General features: G+C 49.3%; 1 protein-coding gene across 4 annotated transcripts in view; it reads left to right on the forward strand.

Moving 5' to 3' along the window:
- PLEKHA6 (pleckstrin homology domain containing A6) overlaps nt 1-18,243 on the forward strand; it is a 778,700-nt gene that overhangs the window by 380,517 nt on the left and 379,940 nt on the right. The window contains exon 1 of one of the 4 annotated variants that reach the window (XM_086923467.1): nt 16,887-17,063. The exons of the other annotated variants lie outside the window; for them this stretch is intronic. The gene's annotated coding sequence lies outside the window, so the exon portion shown is untranslated. Of the gene's footprint in view, nt 1-16,886; nt 17,064-18,243 lie in introns of those variants that run through there. 4 annotated transcript variants of the gene reach the window in all.

Consider the following 18,243-nt stretch of genomic DNA (forward strand, 5'->3'; position numbering starts at 1 on the left):
TGCCGTTTGCAATTATTGCACAGTGCGGACAAGCATCCGGCACTGTTCAATCAGTGCGAACAGCCTTTCCCTACCGCACTACGCAGTTCGCGTAGCTACACGTAGCAGTCGTAGTGCAAAGTGCACTTCGCATAGCTACGCGTAGTGCTACTATGCAAACTACGTCCAGGGTTACACATGACATCTTCTACGACATCATTGGTAATATCACTGCAGTATTTGCAATGACATTATTGATGAGAAAACGGTGCATGGCAGGGGCACGAGTGATAGTCACCTCAGGGCACGAGTTATAGCTACTTTATATAACAGTGAATTTATTTGGTTTTTAAAGTTAAAAATGTTACGTTGTTACTGAATGTTTCACTCAACTATAACATTAATTTATCCTTTGTTTTGTTTCATTGAATGTGATTTGATAATATATATATTTAAAAAAAACACTGAGAAACAAGTGTTAGCTGCATCAGTTTTGGTGATCCCAATACAATATCAGTTGACTGAACAGTGTGGGAAGATCTGGTGTCTCAATATCGATCAAGTGTATATTATAGAAGATATATACTTCAATCACTTCCTTTGAGTCCTTGCAAAATTATTTTATTTTATTTGTAATATCTGTGTGTCTTTGAATAAACTGATGTGGATAGTAAAGGTTTTTCCAAAACAGTAAAATAATTATTTTGTAATTGAATGTAAAAAAAAGCTTGGCCCAAATGTTTACAGTTGTTTATAATTTGTCAGTCATTAGGGTTACTGCTTATTTAGGTGGGAGTCGGGACAGGGCCATTTCTCATCTATGTAACCCAAAATTGGTTAAGTCCATATTGGGTCTTTGTGCTGGGCATGGTCTTGGGCCATGTTTTTCAATACCTGCTGCGCCGTGGATAACATCCACTTTGATGGTGAGCCCAGTTTTTGGTGTGAGGTGACATTTGATAACAAATACAAGTCCATAAAAAAACATTAGTAAATAACACATTTTCAATCAAATATTGTATATCAATAATTGTATTGTATTGTATTGTAATTGCATTTATATAGCAATTACTACCCCTGACGAGGCGTCAGAGCGCTTTTTCTGTGAGTAGCCCGCTACTCCAGGACCCATAGAGGATTAGTGTTGAATTAGTATAGTGAAACATGCAAGTACATTTTAAAGTGTTGGATAGGTTAGTAAGTTATTTGGATTTGGAATGATAGCAGAAGGATAGAGGAGGAAAAAAGGTTTGTATTTATATAGCGCTTTTTACCCCTGATGGGTGTTGAAGCACGCTATTCCGGAAACCCATAAAGGATTAGTGGTGAATTAGTATGGTGAAATATGAAAGTAATCTCAGTGGTGGACATTAGTCAGTTATTTGGAGTGAGAAGGATAGCGGAGGGATTAAAGGGGAAGAAAGCTTTGCATTCATATAGCACTTGTTACCCCTGATGGAGTGTTGAAGCACGCCCCTCCGGAACCCATAAAGGATTAGTGGTGAATTAGTATAGTTGAATATGGAATTTGAGAAGGGAACATGTTAGTCTGTTAATTTTGATTGAGAAGGATCTATCTATTTATCTATCGCCCTCACTCTATCTATCTATCTATCTATCTATCTATCTATCTATCTATCTATCTATCTATCTATCTATCTATCTATCTATCTATCTATCTATCTATCTAATTATCTATCGCCCTCACTCTATCTATGCTTTTTTAATACAACAACCATTCCGATTTTGGGAGGAGTAAACCTCTCAATGCCCATTAGATTTCCCATGTTGGACTAATGTTCTGATTTGTTACCTTTGCCTCAAATTGTAAAGCGGTCCGATATCCTTCGGGATCAAGTTCGCGCTAAATAAAGCGCTATAAATAAATAAAATAAAAAATAGAGGAGGGATAAAAGGGTGAAGGATTTTTTTTGTTTGTTTTTTATGTCTTGGCAGTAGGAGGAGGCTTTTGGATGAGTAAAAAGGAGTTTTGGAGGGGGCCAGTCAGAGGGAAGAGTTCAGAAAGGTTTGTTTTGGGGGATAGGTATAGTAGAAAGAGGTGTCAGATGATACAAGAAGGAGTAGAGCAGGAGAGAGTGAAGAAAGGGTTATTTTGGGGATCAAGTAGTGGTATGGGGTTTGGGATAAATGAGAGTGGATGTAGATGATATATTGATAGATGCATAGGCTGAGAAATAGGGTAGTGCATTGGAAATGATAAATTAGAAGAAAGTGATAAATATATAGATCCATAAGTACTTTAAGTTTGTGGATGTGGATGGTGTGGGCTGGGTGTTGCTAAATGGGAAAATGGGAAGCATTTCTGGCCCTGGTCAGTCTCGAACAGGCTCAAACAGGCAGCTGCCCTTGTTCTCTCCGCCCTTAGACTCTCCGCCCTAACCCTGGCCTTTTATAGCCCTAGTAATCAGGTGACCCCTTCAGCCAATGGGAACCCTAGCCCTAACACTATCCACTCACAACACTAGACCTAACATCTAGAACCAATGGGAGACTAGCACCTTACAGCCAATCTTAGCCCTAGTCCAAGCACCCAATCAGTTTAAAAAAACCCTGCTCTCTACGTCCAGTAGAGGCCGTAGCCCTACCAGTAGTCCCAACCCAAGTCCAAGCAACCAATGGTACAGGAAGCCCTAGTCCCTACTTCCAATAGAAAGCCCAACCCTACTCTTAGTCCCACAACTAGTCCAGCAACCAATCAAGCCCTAATCGCTTCTTCCACTTAAAGGTCTAACACTAGCTCCACCCTACTCCCAACAACCAATAGCATAGGAAGCCCTAGTCCCTACTTCCAATAGAAATCCTAACCCAAGCCCTAGTCCCAACCCTACATTCATTGAATCACAGACCCAGAAACCAATCAGAACCCTCAAATACCCAACCAATGAGGACACTAACCCTAATCCAATAGAAACACCAGATACAACCACCAATCAGTGCACACATGTACCAACCACTAGCAGACCATATACGGTCCTAGCAACCTCAGACAAGATGATGTCAATAATTCTGTCCATGGTGAGGTATTTGTGTTGCCAACAGTTGTCATCAATAATTTAATTTATGATATCATCTAGGGCATGGGAAGTCACGAACAGTGCACTGGAGAGGAATTATGGTCCACCATAATTGATCAATATTACTCTTTTTGTTTTGCTGATAATTGTAACACACATACACACATTCTCTCTCTCTCGCTCACTTTTCATTGAAAAACTAATTTTAAAGGGACTTTAAAGTTAGGTGAAATCAATGGTGTAATTTCGGAATTCATTAGAGAAGTTTATCAATGCAGTCACTGAAATGTCATGAGTGACGTAATATGAGAGTGTACAAGCAGTGCAGGGCGACTGATAATGTTATAGTTTTGTTTAACGCAAGTGTTTTTATAGGGACTGGAGACTAAAAGTTATTAGCAAACCAAAAAATCAATTTCCTAGGGCAACGTGGTCTTAACTGTATCTATTCAGTGGTGACCGCCATGCACATAATACTGAGAGAGAGTGAGACCGTCAGAGAGAAAGAACAAGCATTTGCAATGCAATAGGTCATGCATTAATTAAGTTTGAGCTATTGGCATTGCTAAATATTGCAACACCAATTGCAACAAAAGTCTTTAATTTTTTGGCCAAAAAAATTTGTATTTATTTTTTTAGCAATGGTGGCATGCTGCGCTTTAAATGAATATGTTTAGTAAATTGCGCCATACTGCGATTACTAAATTAGTTAATTTTGTATGCGTTAACAATTGATGTGTGCACTGATGGCTGGTGGTGTGTATGCCTGTAGAAATTGTACACTGATGGCTAGTGGTGTATGTGCCTGTAGGAAGTGTGCACTGCTGGCTGGTGGTGTGTGTGCCTGGTGGAAGTGTGCACTGACGGCTGGTGGTGTGTGTGCCTGGTGAAAGCGTGCACTGGCGGTTAGTGGTGTGTGCCTGGTGAAAGCGTGCACTGACAGCTGGTGGTGTGTGTGTGCCTGGTGAAAGCGTGCACTGGCGGCTGGTGGTGTTTGTGCCCGATGAAGGCATGCACTGACGACTGATGGTGTCTGTGCCTGGTGAAAGTGTGCACTGAGTGTGTGGTTGAGTGTGTGTGGTTGAGTGTGTGTGGTTGAGTGTGTGTGGTTGAGTGTGTGTGGTTGAGTGTGTGTGGTTGAGTGTGTGTGGTTGAGTGTGTGTGGTTGAGTGTGTGTGGTTGAGTGTGTACGTGTGGTTGTGTGTGTGGTTGTTTTGTGTGTGTGGTTGTGTGTGTACGTGTGGTTGTGTGTGTGGTTGTTTTGTGTGTGTGGTTGTGTGTGTGTGCTTTGGCAGAGAGGGGCTTATGTCCAAGTAGCGACATAAGTGGAGGGGCGAGGTGGTGTAGGACTGAGGTGCTTTGGCAGACCAGGGTTTGTGTACCAGCAGTTGTATAAGTTTAGGGGGGGAGGGGGGTGTAGGACTGAGGTGCTTTGGCAGAGCGGGGTTTGTGTCCCAGTAGTTGTATAAGTGGAGGGGCGGGGGGATGTAGGACTGAGGTGTTTTGGCAGAGTGGAATTTGTGTCCTAGTAGCGACATAAGTTGAGGGGCGGGGTGGTGTAGGACTGAGGTGCTTTGGCAGAGCAGGGTTTGTGTCCCAGTAGTTGTATAAGAGGAGGGGCGGGTGGTGTAGGACTGAGGTGCTTTGGCAGAGCGGGGTTTGTGTCCCAGTAGTTGTATAAGTGGAGGGGTGGGGGGATGTAGGACTGAGCTGCTTTGGCAGAGCGGAATTTGTGTCCCAGTAGCGGTAGAAGTGAAGGGGTGGCGGGGGAGGTGAGTGTAGGACTGAGGTGCTTTGTCAGAGCGGGGTTTGAGTCCCAGTAGCGGTATAAGTGGAGGGGCAGGGGGGAATAGGGCTGAGGTGCTTTTGAAGAGCGGGGTTTGAGTCCCAGTAGCGGTATAAGTGGAGGGGCGGCGTGGGGGGTTTGGACTGTGGTGCTTTGGCAGAGCGGGGTTTGTGTCCTAGTTGTGGTATAAGTGGAGGGGGTTGTAGAACTGAGGTGCTTTGGCAGAGCGGGATTTGTGTCCTAGTAGCGACACAAGTTGAGGGGCGGGGTGGTGTAGGACTGCAGTGCTTTGGCAGAGCAGGGTTTGTGTCCCAGCAGTTGTATTAGTTTAGGGGGGGAAGGGAGTGTAGGACTGAGGTGCTTTGTCAGAGCGGGGTTTGTGTGCCAGTAGTTGTATAAGTGGAGGGGCGGGGGGATGTAGGACTGAGGTGTTTTGGCAGAGTGGAATTTGTGTCCCAGTAGCGACATAAGTTGAGGGGCGGGGTGGTGTAGGACTGAGGTGCTTTGGCTGAGCAGGGGTTGTGTCCCAGTTGCGGTAGAAGTGGAGGTGCGGGAGGGGCAGCGGGGGAGGTGAGTGTAGGACTAAGGTGCTTTGTCAGAGCGGGGATTGAGTCCCAGTAGCGGTATAAGTGGAGGGGCAGGGGGGTATAGGGATGAGGTCCTTTGGCAGAGCAGGTTTTGTGTCCCAGTTGCGGTGTAAGTGGAGGTCCGGGGGGGTGTAGAACTGAGGTGCTTTGGCAGAGCGGGGTTTGTGTCCCAGTAGTTGTATAAGTGGAGGAGGGGGGTGTAGGACTGAGGTGCTTTGGCAGAGCGCGGTTTGTGTCCCAGTAGCGGTATAAATGGATGGGTAGGGGGTGTAGGACTGAGGTGCTTTGGGTGAGCGGGGTGTGTGTCCTAGTAGCGGTATAAGTGGATGGGTGGGGGGTGTAGGACTGAGGTGCTTTGGCAGAGCGGGCTTTGTGTCCCAGTAGCGGTATAAATGGATCGGTGGAGGGTGTAGGACTGAGGTGCTTTGGCACATCAGGGTTTATGTCCAAGTAGGAGTATAAGTGGAGGGGCAGGGGTATAGCGGTAAAAGTGGAGGCGCGGGGGGTGTAGGACTGAGGTGCTTTTGCAGAGCGGGGCTTATGTCCAAGTAGCGGTATAAGTGGAGGGGTAGGGGTGTAGGACTGAGGTGTTTTGGCAGAGCTGGGTTTGTGTCCCACTTGCGACATAAGTTGAGGGGCGGGGTGGTGTAGGACTGAGGTGATTTGGCAGAGCGGGATTTGTGTCCCAGTAGTTGTGTAAGTGGAGTGGGGGGGTGTAGGACTGAGGTACTTTAGCAGAGCGGGGTTTGTGTCCCAGTAGTTGTATAAGAGGAGGGGCGGGGGATGTAGGACTGAGGTGTTTTGGCAGAGCGAGATTTGTGTCCCAGTAGCGGTATAAGTGGAGGGGCGGCGTGGGGGGGGTTGGACTGTGGTGCTTTGGCAGAGCGGGGTTTGTGTCCTAGTTGCGGTATAAGTGGAGGGGGGGCTGTAGGATGGAGGTGCTTTGGCAGAGCGGGGTTTGTGTCCCAGTAGTGGTATAAGTGAAGGGGTAGGTGGGGGGGGGGTGAGTGTAGGACTGAAGTGCTTTGGCAGAGCGGGGTTTGTGTCCCAGTAGCGGCATAAGAGGAGGGGGATGTAGGATTGAGGTGCTTTGGCTGAGCGGGGATTTTGTCCCAGTCCTTTATAAATGGAGGGGTGGAGGGTGTTGGACTGAGGTGCTTTGGCAGAGCGGGGTGTCCTAGTAGCGGTATAAATGGAGGGGTGGGGGTGAGTGTAGGACTGAGGTGCTTTGGCAGAGCGGCGTTTGTGTCCCAGTAGCGGTATAAGTGGAGGGGCGGGGTTTGGACTGTGGGGCTTTGGCAGAGCGGGGTTTGTGTCCTAGTAGCGGTATAAGTGGAGGGGGGCTGCAGGATGGAGGTGCTGTGGCAGAGGGGGGTTTGTGTCCGAGCAGCGGTAGAAGTGGAGGGGCGGCGTGGGGGGGTTTGAACTGTGGTGACTTGGCAGAGCAGGGTTTGTGTCCTAGTAGCGGTATAAGTGGAGGGGGGTGTAGGACTTAGGTGCTTTGGCAGAGCGGGGCTTATGTCCAAGGAGCGGTATAAGTGAAGGGCGGGGGGTGTAGGACTGAGGTGATTCGGCAGAGCAGGGTTTGCGTCCCAGTTGCGGTGTAAGTGGAGGTGCGGGGGGTGTAGAACTGAGGTGCTTTGGCAGAGCGGGGTTTGTGTCCCAGTAGTTGTATAAGTGGAAGGGGGGGGGGGGGTTTGTAGGACTAAGGTGCTTTGGCAGAGCAGGATTTGTGTCCCAGTGGCCGTATAAGTGGATGGGTGGGGGGTGTAGGACTGAGGGGCTTTGGCAGAGCGGGGTTTGTGTCCTAGTACCGGCATAAGTGGAGAGGGGTGTAAGATTGAGTGCTTTGGCTGAAGTTTTTGTCCCAGTAGCGGTATAAGTGGAGGGGCAGGGGTGAGTGTAGGACTGAGGTGCTTTAGCAGAGCATTGGCAATATAAAAAAAAAAAAAAATTTAAACGGAGTTGTTCGAGGAAGAGGAGAGAGGGAGAGGGAGGGAGGGTTGTCGCAGCCCTAAAAGGATGTTCTTTGAAGGAGAACATCAAAGGGGCGCTGCTAAAGTGATTGCGGGGCAAGCGAAGGTAAAACAAGCATTGGCAATATGAAATCATTTTCAAAAAAAATATACACGAGTTGTGCGAGGAAGAGGCGAGAGGGAGAATGAGAGAGGGAGGGGGAGGGAGGGGGGGCAGGCGGGTTATCGCAGCCCTAAAAGGATGTTCCGGCATTGCGCGGAGGGGGGCGGGAGCAGCTTCCTTTGAAGTCTGATTGGGGGGGGGGGGGCGGGGGAGCGGCAGCCTTTGAAGTCTGATGCCGAGGCACAGACAAATGATGGTGTGTGATGTGGCTGGTGATGAGGTGCATGTGCCTGGCTCACATTAACTGTATGCGATCCACAGCTAGGTAGACTTTTCGGACCGCTTACTATAATCTTGCCTATCCATTCTTGCGGGATAGAATAGGCGAGACCTAAAAATGAGTTTGATCTGCAGCCATGGCTTTAAGTGGGATGAAAAAGTGAGGGAGTTCAGTAAAAGGGTGTGACTTTATAATTGAGGGTGTGGCTTAAATATATAAACTAAAATCCCCATAGACTGCTTCAATATCCACACATGCATAGAATCGCATTGCCTTCAATCACAACACAATTGTAGCTAGGTACAAACACCTGGTTGCGACTTAGTTCAAAGTATGCACTGTACAAGAGCAATATGCTACATGAAAAAAACAAGCACACATCCTGGAAATAGCAAACACTCTTAAGGGATGCAAAATTCAGTAAAGAATGTGAAATATACAGACGAACGCCCTGTATTACTTTAACAGTTTTTACACTCATTGTTCAGAAGGCGATCAGTGTTTTTGCCTGCAAAGTTATGACATGAATACAAGGCCTGGTTCAATGTCCATTATCTCCTCAATCGTCTTCCTAACCACAATAATAACACATGAGCATTCTGCTCCCACAGAAACTCCATGTAAAACTCCATTAAAAACCATACTCTTCCGAGAAGCATGGGGAGTGTTGTAAGTTGGCTACCTGTTTTTGTAGAGTTGTTTTTTTCTCTTGTACAAGCGCTTAGAGACCCCGGGGTGATAATGCGCTATACAAATTGAAATAAATAAATAAACTAGTCTCCCTATCCCTCCAACGTGGCCCCCATCATCCTCCACCAATCCAATAAAAGGATAGCACACATGAACCACGACCAATTTTTTTGTTTCTGCACTACTTTGAGTGCTGTTTCCTGGTTCAGGTAAGTGGGGGCTGCAGTCCTGCTGTAGCGGATTCTTTATGCCCCAAAGGTTCTTTGTTTACGAGGCATTCAATGGCAGCCTCTTCTACAGTGCTTCTCGTGTCCTGCTCTAGCAGACTTCCAGAGTACGCTGTATTTATTTTAATGGTGACTTAATTACTGCAGCCTGCCGGGTCCTGCTCTAGCAGACTCAGATGGTTTTCGCGCATTGTCTGCCTGTTTTCCCGGTCGGTTGCCCCCCTTTTGGCTGCCTTCTTTCCCTGCTGGGATGATATGGTTGTATTCACCGGTGTGACTCGGCTGCAGGGTCCTGGTGCTGTCGGTGTGTTGTGCGGCGGCTTGAGGGGGGGGCGTGTCTACGTGCCGGCACGGTTTTTCAATGCCGCGTAAGGTACCTGTCACCATCTTTGTACTTAACAATAACGTACATGCTTCGGACGTGCCAGGGGCTGTCCTGTGGCATAATGGGGGTTGTTGTGGGCAACTAGGACATATTTGAGCCTCCTGGCTTGCAGTAGTGCTTTCTCCTGCCAGTTGTACTATGGATATAATGGAGGACGGTGCTGCTTTGGATTCGTCTCACGCTGGGGAGTCTTCTGGTCCTGCTGAGACTTTATCTTCTCTTGCTGTGATACAACAAATAATCCAGACAGCTGTTGCTGCTGCTCTTCGTGATAGGGAGGATGTTCCTTCTTCAAAAAAAGCCTTGGTGTGAGCCTGGTTCCTCCCATGACTCTGATGGGGAGGGGGATGTGGAACTTAAGGGTCAGTTTGTGCAGGGGTCTGATCTTAAAGACGTCCTTCAGCATATTCGCTCTAATCTCTTGTGTCCGGATTCTGGTGTTGATGTGGAGGATACGGATTACTTTTCTCAATATCAGAGAAAGGAGCCTGAGTCGTTGCCTCTTCACTCCTCTATTTTGAAGGTGTTGGATTCTGAGTGGAAGGATGTCAATAGAAATAGTTTTCCCCGGATTATGGCCAAGAGATACCCCTTGCAGGACTTTGCAGTAAAGTTTCCGGCCTCTGTGAAGGTTGATTCTGTAATGGCTGGTATGTCTTCTCAGGGCACTATTATTTCAGAGGATGCTTCTCCTGCAGACCCTATGGATAGGAAGGTTGATGCAGCTGTGAAGCATGCTTTTGCAGCCTCCAATTTTTCTATTACAGCTGCTACTTATTTCTCATGCCATTCAGTTGTTGTCGAAGGACTTCCAGTGTTGGCTTAGTTGTTGGACCAGGGCGAGGAAGTTTGTCCCACTCGCTCTCTGATGGAACAGCAGGTCAGGCTCCTTTCTGACATTTCATTTGATTCCTTGGGAGCAACGGCCTCTGTGGCTGGGTCTTCTATTGCGGCTCGTCGCCAATTGCGGTTGTGTTCCTGGAAGGCTGATGCTGCTCAGAAGGGCTTGCTTATGAAGATTCCTTTTTCTGGTGTTCAGCTCTTTGGTGCTCCCCTGGAGCAGATGTTTAAAAAGTCTGCAGGCGATCGTAAGCTTTTGGCCCCGGAGAGATTGGAACGTTCATGATTTTTTGGGGGGCACGTAGAGCATTTGGTCCGGCTCGTCAAGGGAGGGTTTCTCAGCCCTCCCGTGGAAGGTGGCGTGGCCGGGGTGCTCCTTCCTCTGACAAATCCTGGTTCCCTGCCACTTCTTCCACCTCTTCTGCCCCCTCAAAATCCTGACTTGGTTGCTCCGGGCGTGGGGCTGGTTGGAGGTCGCCTGTCGCTCTTTTTGGACAGCTGGATGAGAACTGTTTCGGATCAATGGGTCCTTCAGGTGGTGTCCGAAGGTTTTCGCATTGGGTTCGTCCTGACGCCCCCAGGCTATTTTTGGGTCACTCCCTGTTCCAGAGACGAGCTGAAGGGGGAGGTGTTCCTAGAGGGGGTCCGTTGTCTCTTGGCCAAGGGCGCTGTGGTTCCGGTGCCCCCAGAGCAGAGGGGGCTAGGGGTGCACTCTATTCTCTTTCTGGTGGAGAAGGAAACCGGCAACCTCAGGCCGGTGTTGGATCTGAAGTGGTTGAATTGGTTCATTCCTCCGGTCAAGTTCACAATGGTGTCCCTACAGGTGATCCTTCCTTTGATCAATCATGGGGATTTTCTGGCTTCCCTCGACCTGCAGGGTGTGCATCTCCATGTCCCTATCCATCTGGAGTCCCAGAGGTTTCTATGTTTCTGTGTGTTGGGACTTCATTATCAATTCAAGGTATTGCCCTGTGGCCTGTGTTCCTCCCCTCGTGTCTTTACTAAAGTTCTGACCCACCGATTGGGCTTTTACATGTGAGGGGTATTAAGGTTTTTCCTTACCTGGATGATTTGTTGATTTCTGCTTCTTCTTTATCTAATGATTCAGAAAAATGGGTGGTGATGAACAGAGTGTCTGAATTAAGCAGACCACTCTTACCCAGTCCAAAGATCAGGGCTTGATCCATCACCGTTTTTTAGCTCACTGCACCATCCCAGCTCAGAACTTGGCTATATGCAAATTAGTCTGACCCAGGCCCACTGCATCATGGGAACAGGGCAGACCAAACTACCAAGCCAATTCTTATACTGGGAAGGAAACAAGCTACCGGGGACCGGTTTCTGGCATTTCAGCCGTCTTCGGCCCGGCTTGCTTGAATCCTGATGGTGCAATGAGCTAGGGACTCACATCTGAGTATACCCTTCCACGCTTATGGTGGACAAAAATGATTCAGAAAAGGGGGTGGTGATGAACAGAGTGTCTGAATTAAGCAGACCACTCTTACCCAGTCCAAAGATCAGGGCTTGATCCATCACCGTTTTTTAGCTCACTGCACCATCCCAGCTCAGAACTTGGCTATATGCAAATTAGTCTGACCCTGGCACAGTGCATCATAGGAACAGGGCAGACCAAACTACCAAGCCAATTCTTATACTGGGAAGAAAACAAGCTACCGGGGACCGGTTTCTGGCATTTCAGCCGTCTTCGGCCCAGCTTGCTTGAAACCTGATGGTGCAATGAGCTAGGGACTCACATCTGAGTATACCATTCCACGCTTATGGTGGACAAAAATGATTCAGAAAAGGGGGTGGTGATGAACAGAGTGTCTGAATTAAGCAGACCACTCTTACCCAGTCCAAAGATCAGGGCTTGATCCATCAGCGTTTTTTAGCTCACTGCACCATCCCAGCTCAGAACTTGGCTATATGCAAATTAGTCTGACCCTGGCCCAGTGCATCATGGGAACAGGGCAGACCAAACTACCAAGCCAATTCTTATACTGGGAAGGAAACAAGCTACCGGGGACCGGTTTCTGGCATTTCAGCCGTCTTCGGCCCGGCTTGCTTGAATCCTGATGGTGCAATGAGCTAGGAACTCACATCTGAGTATACCCTTCCACGCTTATGGTGGACAAAAATGATTCAGAAAAGGGGGTGGTGATGAATCAGTCTGTCCCTGGCCCAGTGCATCATGGGAACAGGGCAGACCAAACTACCAAGCCAATTCTTATACTGGGAAGGAGACAAGCTACCGGGGACCGGTTTCTGGCATTTCAGCCTTCTTCGGCCCGGCTTGCTTGAATCCTGATGTTGCAGTGAGAAAGGGACTCATGTCTGAGCATACCCTGCCACACCTATAGTGGCCAAAAACGATTCAGAAAAGGGGGTGGTGATGAACAGAGTGTCTGAATTAAGCAGACCACTCTTACCCAGTCCAAAGATCAGGGCTTGACCCATCACCGTTTTTTAGCTCACTGCACCATCCCAGCTCAGAACTTGGCTATATGCAAATTAGTCTGACCCTGGCCCAGTGCATCATGGGAACAGGGCAGACCAAACTACCCTGATCTTTGGACTGGGTAAGAGTGGTCTGCTTAATTCAGACACTCTGTTCATCACCACCCCCTTTTCTGAATCGTTTTTGGCCACTATAGGTGTGGCAGGGTATGCTCAGACATGAGTCCCTTTCTCACTGCACCATCAGGATTTAAGCAAGCCGGGACGAAGAAGGCTGAAATGCCAGAAACCGGTCTCCGGTAGCTTGTCTCCTTTCTGGTGAAGAATTGGCTTGGTAGTTTAGTCTGCCCTGTTCCCATGATGCACTGGGCCAGGGACAGACTGATTTGCATATAGCCAGGTTCTGAGCTGGGATGGTGCAGTGAGATAAATAACGGTGATGGATCAAGCCCTGATCTTTGGACTGGGTAAGAGTGGTCTGCTTAATTCAGACACTCTGATCATCACCACCCCCTTTTCTGAATCGTTTTTGGCCACTATAGGTGTGGCAGGGTATGCTCAGACATGAGTCCCTTTCTCAATACACCATCAGGATTCAAGCAAGCCGGGACGAAGAAGGCTGAAATGCCAGAAACCGGTCCCCGGTAGCTTGTCTCCTTTCTGGTGAAGAATTGGCTTGGTAGTTTAGTCTGCCCTGTTCCCATGATGCACTGGGCCAGGGACAGACTGATTTGCATATAGCCAGGTTCTGAGCTGGGATGGTGCAGTGAGATAAATAACGGTGATGGATCAAGCCCTGATCTTTGGACTGGGTAAGAGTGGTCTGCTTAATTCAGACACTATGTTCATCACCACCCCCTTTTCTGAATCGTTTTTGGCCACTATAGGTGTGGCAGGGTATGCTCAGACATGAGTCCCTTTCTCACTGCACCATCAGGATTCAAGCAAGCAGGGCCGAAGAAGGCTGAAATGCCAGAAACCGGTACCCGGTAGCTTGTCTCCTTTCTGGTGAAGAATTGGCTTGGTAGTTTAGTCTGCCCTGTTCCCATGATGCACTGGGCCAGGGACAGACTGATTTGCATATAGCCAGGTTCTGAGCTGGGATGGTGCAGTGAGATAAATAACTGTGATGGATCAAGCCCTGATCTTTGGACTGGGTAAGAGTGGTCTGCTTAATTCAGACACTCTGTTCATCACCACCCCCTTTTCTGAATCTTCTTTATCTAAGGCGCAGCTTCATGTCCAGGAGGTTTGCCAGGTGCTGGAAGGACATGGATTTCTGGTGAATCGGATGAAGTATTGCCTGGTTCCTTCGCAGGATCTGAAGTACATTGGGGCTCATTTCATGACTTTGTTGGGTTTGGTGTTCGTGCCTCATGCCCTGAAGATGACTCTGATGTCAGAGATTCAGTCCAGGACTTGTCTTCCTGTGAGGCTTTGGTTAAGGGTGCAGGGTCTGATGTCCGCCTCCTTGTTGGTGGTTCCATGGGCTTGTCTCCATATGTATCCAGTGGTGGACTGTATTTTATCCCATTGGCACCCCTGTGGCCAGGATTTCAATCAAGGGGTGCTTGTGTCGGCCCAGGTGAGGGAGGATCTGGGTTGGGGGTTCGACTGGGACCATCTCTCCAGGGGTCGTCCTTTTCTGATAGTTCCATCTCCGGTGGTTACTACGGATGCCAGTCTGGTGCGCTGGGGGGCTACCCTGAATGGAATCTTCAGTGCAGGGCAAGTGGTCCAGGACTCTCTTGTCTTGTTCTTCCAATTACAGAGAGCTGAAGGCTGTTCAGTTGTATCTCTTCACGTTTGCAGCCTTGCTGGAGAGTCACCATTTTCAGGTCAGAATTGACTACCAGGTTGTCATGTCCTACATCAATCATCGGGGTTGCAGGGTTTGTTCCCTCAGTTGCCTTAGTCACCTCATTTGTTCCTGGGCAGAGTTGAAGTTGGCATCCCATCTGCTGTTTACCTCCCGGGCCGGGAGAATGTGGTGGCCGACTGCCCAGCAGGGTCTTTTCCTCCATGGGGTCGTTGTCTCTGACCCCGGTGATGTTCCGGAGGTTGCAGAGGATGTTTGGGTGTCCGCTGGTTGAATTGTTTGCATCTCTGGACAATGCCAAGATCCGTTGTTTCTGCATGATTATGCCTTGCCAAGTGGCTTGGAGAGTGGATGCGATTTCCTTCCACTGGCCGCTGGGTCTGTTGTATGCCTTTCCCCCGAATCCCCTGATTCCGGCAGTTTTGCAGAAGATCAGGACGGAGGAGCTGTGGTGCTTCTGGTGGTACCGGGTTGGCAGCGCCACCCACGGTTTCCTATGTTGTTGGAGTTGGCGGTGCGTACGGGTTGGATGTTGCCATTCCATCCATAACCTTTGATGGGCCCTCCGGTTCCTCTTCTGGTGTTCCCAACCATGGGTCTTCAGGCTTGGCTCTTGAGAGGTGTTCTCTGATCCAGAGTGGTTGTTCCCTGGAGGTTACTGGTCTTATTCAACAGTCCAGGCGCCCCTCTACTTTGAAGTCTTATGCTAGGCATTTGGACAATTTTACTGGTTGGTGTCTGAGCCATGGTTGGTCTATTGATGAGTTGGATCCTGCTCGTGTTCTGGATTTTTTGAAGGAGGGTTTTGATTTGGCTTGGCCCTTTCTACCTTCCGAGCACATTGGGCGGCTATTCGGGCTTTTCATGGTTCCCCTTTTGTGGTGGTTGAGCCCCTGGAGGCTCGTCTTTTCAAGTCTCTGGCTTTCCAATGCCCTCGTCCGGTGTTGTGTCCTCCTCTGTGGGATATTCCATTGTTTTGGAAGTTTTTATGAGGGGTTTCCTTTGAGCCTCTAGAATCTGTTGACTTGAAGTTTTTGACCTTGAAGGTGTTTTTTTTATAGTGGCTATTGTCTCTACCAGGCGTGTGGGTGAATTGGAGGCTTTCTTGAGGTTGGCTCAGTTTTTGAGAATTCTGGAGGAAAGAGTGGTCTTAAGGGTCTTATGGTAGATTCTTTCTTCCATCGGTCAGCAAAGGTTGTCCTCCCTTCTTTCTTTCCGGATCCTTCTTCAGGGGAGGAGTTTCTGCTGCATATTTTGGATGTGAAGCGTACCTTGTTGATTTATTTGTCTTGCACGGCTTCTTTTTGTAAGGTGGACAATTTGTTTGTAACTTTTGGTGTTGCATGTCAGGGCGTGAAGCCTTCCCTTTCTACTCTTAGCCGGTGGATTAAGGAGGCTATGCGGTTGGTTTATAATGGTCAGTCTGTGGTTTCCGATTTTTGGGCGTTCTACTCGTTCTGTGGATGTTTCTTGGGCCGCTTTTAAGGATGTGTCCATGGAGGATATTTGTCGGGAGGCCATTTGGTCTTCTCCTCACACCTTCATGACTCATTACCGGCTTGAGGTTGGGGGGTTTCTTCCATTGCCTTTGCCTCTTCGGTTCTGGACTCTGTGAATTCTTGAGTTCTTCTCTATGTGTATTGTGTTTTCATTACACATTTTTTGTTTTGGCTTTCACTGTGTGAGCTGTGTTCCTTATCCATGAAGCTGACATGGCTTTGGTATCTGTTCATGTGTTATTACTGTGGCGACGAAGACGTGTGGTGTTTCATGGCTATGGCTTTGTGTACAGGTCGTGGTTCATGTGTGTTATCCTTTTATAGAATTCCTGGAGGATGATGGGGCCCATGTTGGAGGGATAGGGAGACTAGTAAGCTTACTAATTTTACTTGGAGTTTCTGTGGGATCAGAATGCTCATGTGTTATTACTGTGGCTAGGAAGACCTGGACTCGGAGAAATGAAGATTACCAGTAAGCAACGGGCATTTTTAATTAACCAGACCACTTAAAGCTGTGTCTCCAGCATATATTTGATGACAGGATGAGCATGCGGCAGAAACCTAGTGTCACCTCACCTACGAGGCCAAGAATCTGAAATCTGCCTTACATCACTTAGAACCCTATAAATGTAATACCACTTGGGTGATGCAGCGCCTACTGTTTATAGTGTGTCATATGGTGAATTGTGAAAATGTACTCTATGTATGAAAACGAGTCATTGTTACACGGGGAGGGGGGCTGGGGTTCTCGTCTTTCCTCGATTTGTGGAAAAGTAGTACGTGTACAGTAATCGTATGGCGTTCATTCTGGACAAGCCTTGCCCCTCTTCCGCACAGGTGTACTGTGCTGGTGGTCGGGAGTGCGCCATGAACTCAGCCATCCCACCTACAAAAGCGCTTCCTCGCGGCGATGGCGGCATGTGTGGCGCCTCGCACAACATCGACAAATTAACACATAGAGAGCTCTCTGATCTAGGCCGGAGCCAGTTTCATTAGAAGGGGCATTATGTTGCAGCAGCAGACTGATGTCTGCACCCCTTCCATCCCCCGGGTCCAATTCTCCATGCAGAACCATCTTCTCGTCAATCGTTACCATGTCTGCAGCAGGAGATGGGTTAAGCCCACAGCCCCTCCCCCTGTGTCTGACAGCTAGGGGTCACGTGACGCTTTTAAATACCCTGCCAGTGCACTGGACATGCCCACCCTCCTCCTGGACAGGGATACTGGATGCTGAACAGCATCCTCACCCTGAGCAGTGCCACGAAGACCCCGCGGGAAGGGCGAGGAACCCTTCCTGTGCCCGGAGCACGGATTTGTCGGAGAGCAGGGCTTGGCCATTGGACTGTGCCCTCCCTGTGAGGCAGCCTAGGAGCCCGGGAGGGCGCCCTGCGACCACCACGGTGAGTCTATGTTGGTGTATGGTGATGGAAGAGGGGACAGTGTTGCCTCCACCCTCCCCCAGAGCAAAGGATGCGTACCCCCACCTTCCCTGAGAGCAAAGGATGCGTGCCCCCGCCCGCGAGGGTAGAGAGCTCTCCCGCCACATGACAGCTGATCCGCTGATGACTGCTAATGCGACGGCGTAAACATCGTGCCGAGATTACACCCCCCCCCCTCCACCCCACCCTGATGGAAGTGAATGGTCAGCACCCCCACCCTACAGTAAGAGCAAAGGGTCTGTTACAGTCACGCCGTGTACATGAAGGCAGCGAATAATCTGCGCTCTGTCCCCAGGGGGTGTGTCTGTGCGTGGGGTGGATGGGGCTGTGAGGCCACCGCGTGAGCCATAATCGGTTTTATGCACTGCGTGTATTATCGAGCAGAAGAGCGCTGCAATTCGCCCGACCCCTTCCCAGTGAATGCGCACGGAGCCCCCGCAGAGAGTGTGTGGGGTGGTCCTCAGCTCCACGAATTGAGCCGTTATCTTTAAAGGTTGCAATGCGGCACCGGTGCATCGAGAGGGGAGCCACCCCCACCCCCCCCCCCCCACCCAAAAAAAACGACGGAAGTGGAAAATGCGTAGACCGCAACCCCCAATATTCACCACCTACAGGCCGAAGCCGGCGACCACCGGTGCTTGCTGCGCCTTCCACATCACAGGCAGGTACTGGGACTAGGGCACAGGTACTGGGATCGACTACTGTCGGATATGAATCCCAGAGCGTTGCTCTACCCGTCGCTGAGCACAGTGTATGGTGTGCGCTCTGATGGAGAGTACAATGCCGGCCCTTCAACAGGCAGACAGTGGCTGCACATGTGCATTCATTGGACGCAGGGCACGAGAGCAGGCAGCCGCGAGCGCAGTGCTGGCACCAGCTGTGGCGCACGCCAAATGTCCTGGGTGCAGTGCGCACCATCCGAGCAGGGGCCGACGTGCAGTTCCCGCAGGCAGCGACGGTGCAGATGAGCCCCAGGTAGAGTGAAGAGAAGCACCAGCAGACGGCTGCAGTGCACAGCAGCAGCCAAGGGACCGCTCCTAGTACCAGGACCCTCTCACAGTGCACACTAACGCCCCCAGTGCACACAGTACCAGCAGGAAGCGGGGTGCACTTTAGCAGCCCCTGGGACAGTGCACACAGT

The sequence above is a fragment of the Lissotriton vulgaris genome, chromosome 5, assembly GCF_964263255.1.
Source record: "Lissotriton vulgaris chromosome 5, aLisVul1.2, whole genome shotgun sequence".
Taxonomy (NCBI): Eukaryota; Metazoa; Chordata; class Amphibia; order Caudata; family Salamandridae; genus Lissotriton; species Lissotriton vulgaris.